We start from the raw sequence: 12,914 nt of genomic DNA on the forward strand, positions 1-12,914 counted from the left end.
GGCATATGCTTTTAATTAGTTGCCAAAAATAGCTAGAACTGGAGAGGATGCAGTGAAATATTTTTCACTGATAGAAATAGTATGGGCAGCGTTAAATTTTAAATGCTTCCCATACTATTATCTTTTTCTACTAAAGTAAGGGAGATGTACATTCTGAATACTCATAGTAGTAGTTTCTTAATCACAATTTGGACATGGGAGTACAGGAGTAATACATTCGTAGAAGAGAAGACTTAGTTTCATACTGATAAAAATATAGTATTTGCTTATCATTTTTAATTTTAGTCCTACAACATAATTTATTCAGAAAAGCACTTCTTAGACTTTTCCTTGTAGGTTCTAAACTACCCCTGAGATTTACTTTCTGTCTAAACAACATACAGAATATTATTCCATGCATTTTTGTTTTAAAATGCAAATGATACAGTAACTAAAATTCTTATTGTTCAGGTATATTAAATTTTCTGTCTTTTTTGGGACATATTAAATTTAAATTAGCTAAAACAGGCTTCAGGAAAAGTAGACAAGAATAATTAAGTATTTTCCATTAGAGAATTATGATGGATAAAAGATTAATAACTCTTTTAAGACAAAATTCTTTAAAGATTTCCTTTTGAATTGCAATCTGTAAAAAAAAAAAAAAAAAAAAAAAAATCTTGTATTGCATTGCAATTCAACACATTATTTCTTCCTGTTGCTATAGAAACTAATTCTGGTGCAGCTGTGATTGCTAATCAAAATTCTAACATTATACAACCTTTTCCCCCTTAGTATTTCATTTTGTTTTTAGTTACAAAATAATAAATTTCAGTGGTAAGTTCATAACAATGGTCAAAACATTAATGCAAAGATTTTTTAAAATTTAAGCCCTTTTCTTTGAAAATAAGGAGGTATTCTTATTGTGTAGTTTCAATATGAATAACAAAACAAAGCATTTTAGCTAAATTACAAAGGTCTATAATTGCTGTATTACATCAACATTGTGAAGCACTTAACTGCTTCATAATCCTAAATCGCTACTATTTCAACCATCTATTTTTGAAGTGTCTGGTTATATGGTATTATAAAAATGAAAAAATAAAAAAAATCCTCAGAATGCCTGAAGTCTTTTAACACAAAATGGGAATGAAACTTCCTTATTGTTTTATCTTCAAAGAATTGATATCACATCCCCATTTTATGTCATAAGTAAAAGCTAATTAGTTCTCATTCTTGCCTTTATTGATATATACTCCCCAACAAACCGTACTGTTAATATCATCCAATATAAGTCCATATATGTTTTACAAGCCAGAATGGAGTTATGTTTTGGGTTTTGGGTTTTTTTGTTTTTTTTTTTTTTTTTTTTTTGCCTCTCTAAAATCATTGGTTCTTTTCTACTTCCTAAAACAAATATAAAAACTAATCACCAATTTATACATAGCAAAAAATGTATTCTGTTATGTATATACACATTCAACAGGCCTTAAGCTGAATCTAAAATAAAATCTTTGGTATGTGTTATAGTATCAATTACACTATGTTATTTGCGTATACTATCACAAAGTTTTAATTTGGTATACCAAGAAAACAAAGATGAAATTTATCATTTCAAGTTACTGATTGAGTTTAATAAAAACTCAGATGTAAAAACATAACATTTTGTATGGTTTAACAGGGTAGACTGTGTCCAAAATTAATCTGAAAACAAATTTATAAGTTCCATGGCCTTTTCTCAGGAACACTAAATAAAAAATGAAAAATACAGATCTAATTTATTTATCCTTTCTGAGCCTCACCTACCTCAGGGGGTTACTGTATTGATTAATGCTAATATGATAACTATAATAACAATTAAATTTACCGACACTATGAAGCACTGTGCAAAGCACTTAAAACATTAACTGAGTTAATCTTCAGAAATTACAATAAGGTTGATGCTACTATGATTCCTGATTTACAGATGAGCAAATAAAGTCATCAGAGATGTAAATAAGTTGTCCACAGTCACACAGCTAGTGAATGGAAGAGGTAGAATTAGAACCGGGTAGTTTAAAACCCACATTCTTAGCTCCTGTTAAGTACTGTATAGACCACAAATTATTATATGAGCTTAAGGTATTGATACAAATATAGGCACTCTGTCAGCCAACTGCTGCCTTAAACTTTACATTGTTTATTCATAATGTTGGAAGAGGTATACGTCACGTAAAAAATTTCTGTTAGGATGTTCTCAGGTGACTATAATCCCAATTCTATAAATTCTTTACTGTCAGAAGAAAATGCCTTCAGAAAGCAATACATTTTTTCCCAACTCTCCATAATAGTGAAATGGGAAAAGTTCCCTTGGCCCCCTTGCAGGGCCTGTGATGGTGGTGTGGATCACTTCTTCAGTGCCCTGCTACTTAAACCTGTAGGGGAGCATACAGACTGGCAGGCTGTGGGGCTCTGACCCCATGGCAGTGTCTAGGGATGAATGTTTACAACTGAAGCCCCAGTAAGCATGTGTTACAGGGTGCTCTTCTAGTTTGGCCATCCATAGGCGGCTTGTGTTAGTCAGCTCAATTAGACCCCTGCCTTTATCACAAGGACAGAGGGCTTTCTGTGTCCCAGGGTTCTTGCCTTAGTGTGCTAGAAGAATTGGATCACATGTGGGTTTGGAGAATGAATACAAGGTTTTATTGAGTGGAAGTAGCTCTTAGCAGATAGGATGGCCGCCTAGAAGGGAAATGGTTTTCCCCTGGAGTCCGACCACTCAGCGGCCTGGCTCTCCTCTGACTGCCCCAGCCAAACTTGGCCTCATCTGGCCAGTCTATGGCCTGTCAGTGCGGCCGGCTGACGTGTGTGCTTCTGCCGGCGTGCTCCCCTCGATGTCCTCTCACTGTCCAGCCATTTGTGTCTTGTGCTGATGTGTTCTTCTCGACGTCTAGCCGCTTGTATGCTTGCCTGCTAGGGTTTTTTTTTGTTTTTTGTTTTTGTTTGTTTGTTTGAGACAGAGTCTCCCTCTGTCTCCTAGGCTGGAGTGCAATGGCAGGATCTCAGCTCACCACAACCTCCGCGTTCTGGGTTCAAGCAATTCTCCTGTCTCAGCCTCCTGAGTAGCTGGGACTACAGGCAAGCGCAACCACACTCAGCTAATTTTTGTATTTTTAGTAGAGACGGGGTTTCACCATGTTGGCCAGGATGGTCTCGAACTCCTAACCTCGTTATCTGCCTGCCTCGGCCTCCCAGAGTGCTGGGATTACAGGCCTGAGCCACCGCCCCTGGCCGGTCCTGAGGGTTTTTATAGGCACAGGATGGGGGCGTGGCTGGCCAGGGTAGTCTTGGGAAATGCAACATTTGGGCGCAAAGTCAGGAGTACCTGTCCTCACCTAGGTCTGTGGGCACAGGCCTGGGGGTTAAAGCCCTTGCCAGAGACCCATCCTTCCGTTCCCAGCACTTCCCTGCCCTTCTTCCGTATCAATAGTTCCCTTGTATAGATTTTCTGTTACCAAAGGTATATCTTTGCTATTAATAAGGGACTTAAATTTGTGTTAAATAGTACCTGCATGATGGGTGTATTTTTTAAATATTGAGTATTATGTTTTATATAATTTTATTTCCCGTAGGCTTATCCCTTAAGCAAAAAACTTTAAACTTTTTGATAGCAGCATTCTATCTTACTGGTTTTACGTTGCCTTCAACTAACAGATTTGCTACTTCATTTATCCATTGAGATATTACTCTGTAGACTTTGGGAATAGTAAAAGCCATTTTCTCCACTAGAATCTCAGACACAAGTAGGAGAGTTTTATTGAGATACTTGGCTTAATTGAATCTTTGATGATAATTTTGGGTCATGATTAATATTGGTTACTAAGTGGAACCCCCAAAAAAGCTGAAATTTCAGCTGCTGTTACTAATATAGATGGCATGGTGTATATTCCTGAATGACTTTTGGTAAGAGCAGTATCAGGTCAAAAAATTCACTCACAGTATATAATTCAAGAGTTTTACAACCATCACAATAATTTAGTTTTAGAACATTCTCATCACCTAAAAAATAAATCTTGTATGTATGAGCAGTCACTCCCCAGCACCAGCATCTAAGTAACTACTACTCATCTACTTTCTGTCTCTTTATATTTGCCTGTTTCTCATCTTTCATATAAATGGAACAATATAAAAGGTGGCTGTATTAGTCCATTCTCATGCTGCTATGAAGAAATACCCAAGACTGTTGTTTATAAAGAAAAGAGGTTTAATTGGCTCATGGTTCTGTAGGCTGTACAGGAAGTATAGCAGCTTCTGCTTCTGGGGAGGCCTCAGGAAACTTATACAATCATGGCAGAGGAAATATAGGGAGCCAGCACTTCACATGGCTGGAGCAGGAGGAAGAGAGAGAGTGGGCAGGTGCTACACACTTCTAAACAACCAAATCTCACGATAACTCACTCACTCTCACGAGAACACCACCAAGGGGATGGTGCTAACTCATTCATGAGAACTCTACCCCCATGATTCAGATCCCTTCTCCAACACTGAGGATTACAAATCAACATGAGATTTGGGTGGGGACACAGCCAAACCATATCAGTGGCTTTTTGTTACTGGTTTCTTTCACTTAGTCTAGTGTTTTGAAGGTTCTTCCTTGTTGTAGAATTTCTTTTTATTGCTGTGTTAGGCCATTCTTGTGTTGCCATAAGGAAATACCTGAGACTGGGTAATTTATAAAGAAATGAGGTTTAATTACCTTACAGATCTGCAGTTCCAATAACCATGATGCCAGCATCTTCTCAGCTTCTGGGGAGGCTTCAGGGAGCTTTTACTCATGGTGGAAGGCAAAGTGGGAACCAGCACTTTACATGCTCTCAAGCGGGAGCAAGAGAGAGTCTGTCGGGGGGAGGTGCCACACACTTAAAACAACCAGATTTCAGGAGTACTCACTCACTGTGACACAGACAGCCCCGAGCCATGAAGGATCCACCCCATCACCCAAACGTCTGCTACCAGGCCCCACCTCCAACATTGGGGATTGCATCTTAGCATGAGATTAGGTGGGGGCAAATATCCAAACCATATCAATTGCCAAATAGTATTATATTGTATAGATGTACCACATTTTGTTCATCAGTTCATCACTTCATGGTCATTTGGGTTCTTTCTACCTTTTGGCTACTATATGAGTAATGCTTATGTGAATATGTGTACAAAAAAATCATTATGTGGATACATTTTTTATTTCTTTTGAGTAAATGCAAATGTACAAGTCAAATTGCTGGGTCATATTGTAACTATTTTTAGACTTCTGATAAGTGTTTTTTGAAATGGTTGTACCATTATACATTTCTATCTGCAATTTATGAAAATTCCTGTTTTTTCATACCTTCCAATACTTACTATTGTCTATATTCTTATCATAGATATTTTAATGGGGTATAAAGTGGTATCTGACTGTGATTTGGGGGAAATGTTTTAAAATAAAGAATTAAATACTGTGTTAACTGCTGTGGAAACTAGATGCAGAACAGTGCCGCAGAGGAAGGGATTGTTAGACCAGAAAAGGTTTTATACTAGAACTGAAGTCTTGGACATTGAAAACAAAGGATATCTCCATGTTGATGCTGGAAACAAAGAACATTATAGCAAACGCCACTGAAGCATGAAAATATGCGTCTATTTCAGGGAACTGTAAATGGCCTGACAGGGTTGGTACAGTGATTTGATAATTGCATGTGGATCATGAAATCAGTTTAGTAGGTCTTCACAAACACTAAAAAAGTGATTTGCCATGAAGAATACTTAGGAAAAACAAATTGTATTTCTTATAAAATATGGTTATTGCACATACTAAGGATATTACTTAATTACTCTTTTACCCCCATAATTTAAGACATATACTTTTAAATTGTATTTATGGTGTGGGTCCTGGTTCAAGAGTTTGAAATTCACAGGTCTAGAGTACACATTGAAAGACAAAAAAGACATGAAACACTTAAAACAGCCTAACACAGCACGTTACCCTAGTGTGTACTGTAGAAATATCAAGTATGTCAGAAAACATTTTCATTGACTGTCTGTGAATAATATGATACATGTATTTTTTTTTTTTTTTTTGAGACAGGGTCTCTCTCTGTCGCCCAGACGGGAGTGCAGTGATGTTATCATGGCTCACTGTAGCCTCGACTTCTCAGGCTCAAGTGATTCTCCCACCTCAGCTTCCCCAGTAACTGGGACTACAGGGTTATGTGCCACTATGCCTGGCTATTTTTTTTTTTCAATCTTTTTGTAGAAATGGCATTTCACCGTGTTTCTCAGGCTAGTCTTGGACACATGAGCTCAAGCGATCAGCCCGTCTTGGCCTCTAAGTGCTGGGATTATAGGCGTGAGCCTCTGTGCCCAGCATGTGTGAATCCTTTAAAGCTATGGTATTATAATAATTTTTTAATCATTGTTTTTTTTAGCCTGAGTAGATGCTTTGTAAAACTATCTAGGTCATTGTTTCTCAACCTTTTTTCATTATTGCTTCCCTACAGAGATCATTTCAATTTAATTTAAATAAATCAATTAAATTAATTTGAAAATAATCTCTACATAATAGGATACTATGTTCACTATTTGTGTGATGGGTTCAATAGAAGCCCAAACCTCACCGTCACTCAATATAACAATTATATAACTATAATGGTTACAGTTATATCCATGTGACAAACCTGCACATGTACCCCTGAGTCTTAAAAATATTCTACCTAACAAGAGAAGATAAATACGAAGGAATAAGTTTTTGTCAGGTAGGGTTATGTTTTGGTAAGCCATAAAACATAATAGTGAAGATATTTTTTCCCATCACTCCAAAAACCAATTGTAGTTCACTGGGGCATGACATTGTCTGAGTTGAGAATGCATGATCTAGCTTATTCCTATTTTGTTTAAAATTAGAAGACTTGGAATTTCTACCACAGCCCATGAAGAAGTAACTGCTAAAGGACTTGCTTTCCTGCCATAAATAATTAGAATACTCAAAAAAAAAAAGTAAGGAAAAACTATTTTGAGTCATTGGACAGTAGGCAGGGCAGGGATATGATCCATGAGAGAAAGCAAATGAATGAGGAAATACCTATGAAGGCCCAGCTTATTACTTAGAGACAATTTTGAGGCTGCAGTGCAAGGAGGGAAAACCAAAATGGAATCTGGCAGTCTCCAAAAATATTGATTGAAATTAATATTGTAATTTTGGACAATCTTCCTTTCAAAATTTAATAGGGAATTATTTATCAAGAATCTTATAGTTTCAGCATAGTTGAACAAAGTAAAAAGAAATGCTGGTCATTGTTGATATTGAGTTGTCCTCATATTATTTTAAAGGCGATAAAATATATATTGTTAAATTTAATTCTAGATTTATCTAGTTTGGTTTTGTGAAGTTTTCTGAGGAATACCAACTATCTTTTTAATTTTGTCCTCAAAAATTGCTGCATTATTTAGGATAATTCAGTGAATTTAAAGCAATGGATTTGAAATATCTACTGTGTATATTTTAAACCAGATCAGCCTTTTAGCAGGAACACTTGTCATTTCATTTAATTGTTTAGGCAATTTTGTGAATAAAACACCCTTCAGTGTCCCCTAAAAGAAATCTGAAGTCATTTTCAGAATCATAATTTAGATTCATAATATCTTGTAGTCAGATTAGAAGGAAATTTTTTAAATAATTGTTTTCTTGGCTTTTTTTCTAACAGCCTGGTATTGCTGTGACATGTTTCATTTAGAAGAGTTTTATAACTTTGAATAGTCACACCTCTTGATATCATGTACTCTTTTATTTCCTTAATGTTACAACAAAAAATATAGTGTGAGTTCATGACATGGGAATCCAGAGGTTTCACTGCCCTGCCAGTCATGATTGGGTCACATTGAATACCTCTGCAACAATTATTTTGCCCTTTATTCAACAAACTGTTTAAAAATTGTGATTTAGCAACTGCATTTCAAGCAAGTTGCTGGGCACTGCAGGTACAAAGATAAGAGACAGTTCCTGGTCTTTCAGGGAGCTCACATGAACATCTAAACAGAGATAGAAAAGTTAATGTTAAATGTTAACATAGTGCAATACACTGTAAATGATGGAAGCAACGTGTGCTGTAGAAGTCAGTACTTAGGACCGCTTAACCCAACATGCATACATAGGTGGATGTATTTGGGGAGAGGGTGGTTATGTTTGGGGATAGGGTGACAAATGCAACTGGGAAGGATAGGAGAGGGTGAATCTTTGAAATTCTTCAAACAGGTGACAACTAAGCTGATTCTTGCAGGATAATATGTGAACTTACCCAAGTGAAAAGGAGGAGGAAGTGAAGGATATCACAGGCCAAGGGAAGGGCACGTACCAAAGAGAGCATAAAAGACCATAATGCATTGAGGAAATTGCCAGTGTATGGCTGTGACTGGATTCAGGGGTAAAAAACATTTAGGATATTGTCTTGAAAGTAATGTGTAGACCTTTAAAGAGTATAGAACCAGCTCTGAAGAACTATAATACTATAAGAACAAAACATTTTGTCCCTGGAACCTGAGCAAGGCTAAGTCTGCTTTGGGGTATAGTTAAGGATGTACAGGCATACCTGAGAGATACTGCAGGTGCAGTTCCAAACTATTGCAATAAAGTAAATTTTGCAATAAAGCAAGTCCCATGATATTTTTGGTTTCCTAGTGCATATAAATGTTATGTTTATACAATACTGTAGTATATTAAGTGTGCAATAGTATTATGCCAAAAACAATTTACATACCTTAATTAATACTTCATTGCTACAAAAATGAGCACATGCTGTTGGGAAAATGGTTCCAGTAGACTTGCTTGATGTAGAGTTGCCACAGACCTTCAGTTTGACTGCTGTGTCTTTGAAGCACAATAAAGCAAAGCACAATAAAACATGATATGTCTGTGATTTTTAATGTGATATAGAATAATCACAACTGGAGAGATAAACCTATGGCCTCAGCCTCATGAGCGTCATGAACTACCCAACTATATTAACCTGCACTTAATTACACCTAGTTCCAAAGCACTTCGTAAAACAAAATAAACAATATCGTAGTAATCCTATAATCATAATAGCACTATAGTTTGTAGGAAGTTTGAATTAAAACCTGGCAAGCATATGATAGTGAAACATCTCGAAAGTTTTGATTAAAGATGAATATGATTAAGCATAAGAATTAGAGATTCATTTGGAAAAAACTCATACTGAACTCAATTGTGGAAATTCCTTGATGCTATTTGTAGAGAGAAAAGTTAACGTTAAATGTTAAGATTTTCAGTTTCTATTTGACAGCAGCAGAAATTCAGTTTAAGGAGCAAAGCAAAGCAGTTGAGTAAATGTAGTTGTTAGAATATTTAGAAGTGTTTTCCATGTGAGAAAGAATTACACTTGGAATATGTGGGGTTAAATTTTAGAAATCATGATGTTCGGTGCATATTTGAGTTTTAAATTGTATTGGAAATGTAAACATTTTCAAGCCATAGAGCCATCCTGGGTGACATCAGTCTTCCAGTCTTTCTCCTCCCAAGTCTATACATTGAACCAAACCATTGGTAGCTAGGAATTAATGGAGACCAACCCTTATTCTAAGCAAACTTGAAAACCAAATAGACTACTAGGAATTCTATCCACTGAGGTTTTCCTTCTCTATTATCTTCCAGGGCCACCTCTGAAAAGTACTGGAATACCAGAACATTTTGCTTCTGTTGGTGTTGGTGTATCACTAGATACAATTGTTTTACTCAGTTAGCTAATCATGATATATTCCCCATGAGGCTATGAGTGTAGGTAAGCAAGAGAAAACAGGCATAACTATAATACCTACCTATCCCTTAGAGCCTACTTAGTCTGATAATTATCATCCAATATATGCCAACTTTCCTTAAAGATGGTTTGCAGCTGACATCCTCAACTTTATAGCTAAGAGATCACATGTCATCTGTTTCATACTGGACAAGTTGGAACACATTGCTACCTGGTGTTCCTTGGTCTTCCATATAGCCTCTGTTTGATACTAATAGTAGACCAAGAGCTGTTTCTCAAAACAGAAATGCTTTTCACTTTACTTGCTGATGTGAGTATGATCTTGTTTTAGAGCTCTAAGGGTCAAGAAATGAGAGGCAGTGAGTTGATTTTTCACTAGAGAAATAGATGTACTGAATAAGATTGTACTGGTAGAAAGTTGGTAGCTATGCGTGCAGTCTGGTTTGAATAATGGGTTATTTCTTTTTTCTTTCTTTCTTTCTTTTTTTGAGATGGATTCTCACTCAGTCACCCAAACTGGAGTGCAGTGGCATGATCTCGCCTGACTGCAACTTCCACCTACTGGGTTCAAGAGATCTTCCCACTTCACCCCTCCCCAAGTAGTTGGAATTATAGGCGTGTGCTACCATGCCCAGCTAATTTTGGGTTTGTTTTTTTTTTGTATTTTTAGTAGAGATAGTGCCTCACTGTGTTGGCCAGGCTGGTCTCAAACTCCTAACCTCAAGTGATCCACCCACCTCGGCCTCCCAAAGTGCTGGAATCACACCATGCCCAGCTGAGTAATGGATTATTTCAAATCAACAGGAAAATAAACTAATCAAAGATTAGACTTTCAAGGCATGACACAAAAATAATCTGAACTTTGTTTTCTAATAAAATGTATCTGAAGGTACAAAGGAAGATTATGTATATATTTATTTTATAACAGGGTCACGCTCTGTGGCTCAGGCTGGAGTGCAGTGGCACAATCATAGCTCACTGCAGCCTCAATCTCCTGGGCTCAAATGATCCTTTTTTAGTAGCTGCAGTTAACAGGCATATGCCACAATGCTCAGCTAATTTTTTTTATTTTTTTTCTTGAGACAGGGTCTCACTCTGTCGCCCAGGCTGGAGTGCAGTGGTGTGATCACGGCTCACTGCTGTCTTGATCTCCTGGGCTCAAGTGATCCTCCCACCTCAGCCTCCTGAGTAGCTGGGACCATAGACACACATCACTACCCCTGGCTAATTTTGTATTTTTTTGTAGAGATGAACTTTCGCCATATTGCACAGGCTAGTTTTGAACTCTAGGGCTCAAGCTGTCAGTCCAGCTTGGCCTCTCAAAGTTCTGGAATTACAAGTGTGAGCCATTGCACCTGGTCAAATTTTTAATTTTTTTTATAGAGACAGAATCTCACTATGTTCCCCAAGCTGGTCTAGAACTCTTGGTCTCAAGCAATCCTCCCACCTTGGCCTCCTAAAATGTTGGGATTACAGATGTGAGTCACCATGCCTGGACTAGAAGATAATTTTTAAAAATCTGTAGGCCTCCACAGCAATTTTACCATCAGGGCTTCCCAATGGTATTTTTTAGCGCCATTACCTACAACAGACATTTTAGCACCACTTGGTTTGCTGGGTCTCAAAGGTCAGGCATAGAGCTTCCTCTATGGTATCCTCAATCATCTGGAGAGACTTATCTTGCTCTGCATGCTACTCAAAGCTATTAGCTTTTTAGTTTACCTTATAAATGGATAAGAGGTATATATTAAAATGTGGAATGTGCTGCTTTCAAAGTGTAAAGAGGCCAATAAAGCTTTTTGTCTCCTTATCAGGAAACAGACAAGGAATATAAATTCTCTTTGACTTTGGGAGGAATATTCTTATCATATGCATGGATCCTTGGGAACATTATTGACATGGCAAGCCCATGTATTTTTGTAGGATTTAGTTCTTGATTCTGTCTCACATGTATATCTTACCAAGGCACTTCATCTCTCAACTCTTCTACTCTCCTGGTCATAATAGCTTGCTGTCATCAGAGCAAACCTGATCCTTCAAGGAAAAGTAGTATGGAATATTGAGGCAGCCGAGGTTTCTGCAGAGTAGATCGTGGCATAGAACAAGAATTCTGAAAGCAGGTCAGTAGATGTATTCCTATCCTTGCCAGGTGAAGACAACCTGTTAACTTTTGTTCTTTCTGGATAAATACAAAGGAAAAGAGCATTTGTAGGTTAAAGCTGCATATCAGATACCAGGGCTGTCTTAATTTGCTCAATAAGAAGACTCCATCTGGAGCGGCAACTGCAGTTGAAGTCATCTTCTAATTAAGTTTATGATAATCTGCCATCATTTTTCAAGCCTACTAATTTTTGCAGTAGACAAACTAGTGAAAGCATTTGTCAAACCTGCAATTCTCTACCATCTCCGATGGTAGACTAGTCTCTGCCTTTCTTTTGAGATGCTGTGTTAATGGAGAAAGGAAGCTCTGTTGGTTTTCAGCTGTCCTTTCCTGTACCATATAGGCACTGCCTGGAATGCCAAAGTTTGGATTCCACCAATTGCTAAGAATATACATTCTAATTATAAGCCCAAGAACTAGAAAAATAACAATGTCATTTCTTAGCATTATCCTTAGGTATTTAATGTTATCTAATGCTATTATATGTGAGATTTTTTAAATTTTTGCTTTCTAATTGATCATTGAGTGTAGAAATTCAATTCATTTTTTAAAATATTGATCACATAGCCAGTGACCTTGCTAAATTTACCAACTCTTAATAGATTATCTCTAAATTATTTTGGGTTTTCTGTATCACAGTCATCATATGAGAGTAATGACCGTTGTTTTTCTCTTTCCAATCATTTTATATCTTCTTTTTCTCAGCTTATTGCCCTGGCTAGGACCTTTAATTCATTGTTGAATAGAAGTGGTGATAACAGGCATCCTTGTCATTCCTGATCTCAGAAGTCAAACTTTCAACATTTCACCATTAAATATGATGTTTGCTTTAGGACTTTCATGGATACCCTTTAGGAGATCAAGGAAATTGCCTTCTATTCCTAGTGTGCTGAGAGATTTTATCATGAATGGATAATGAATTTTATCAAATGTTTTTAGTAAGTCTTACAATTATCATATTACTTTTTATATTTGTTCTTTCAGTGCAG

The 12,914-nt window shown here is 36.9% G+C and overlaps 1 protein-coding gene across 5 annotated transcripts in view; it reads left to right on the forward strand.

Moving 5' to 3' along the window:
• The window catches only part of SYT14 (synaptotagmin 14), a 224,562-nt gene that overhangs the window by 125,932 nt on the left and 85,716 nt on the right, over positions 1–12,914 (forward strand). The window lies entirely within an intron of this gene.

The sequence above is a fragment of the Macaca mulatta genome, chromosome 1, assembly GCF_049350105.2.
Source record: "Macaca mulatta isolate MMU2019108-1 chromosome 1, T2T-MMU8v2.0, whole genome shotgun sequence".
In the NCBI taxonomy this organism is placed as follows: domain Eukaryota; kingdom Metazoa; phylum Chordata; class Mammalia; order Primates; family Cercopithecidae; genus Macaca; species Macaca mulatta.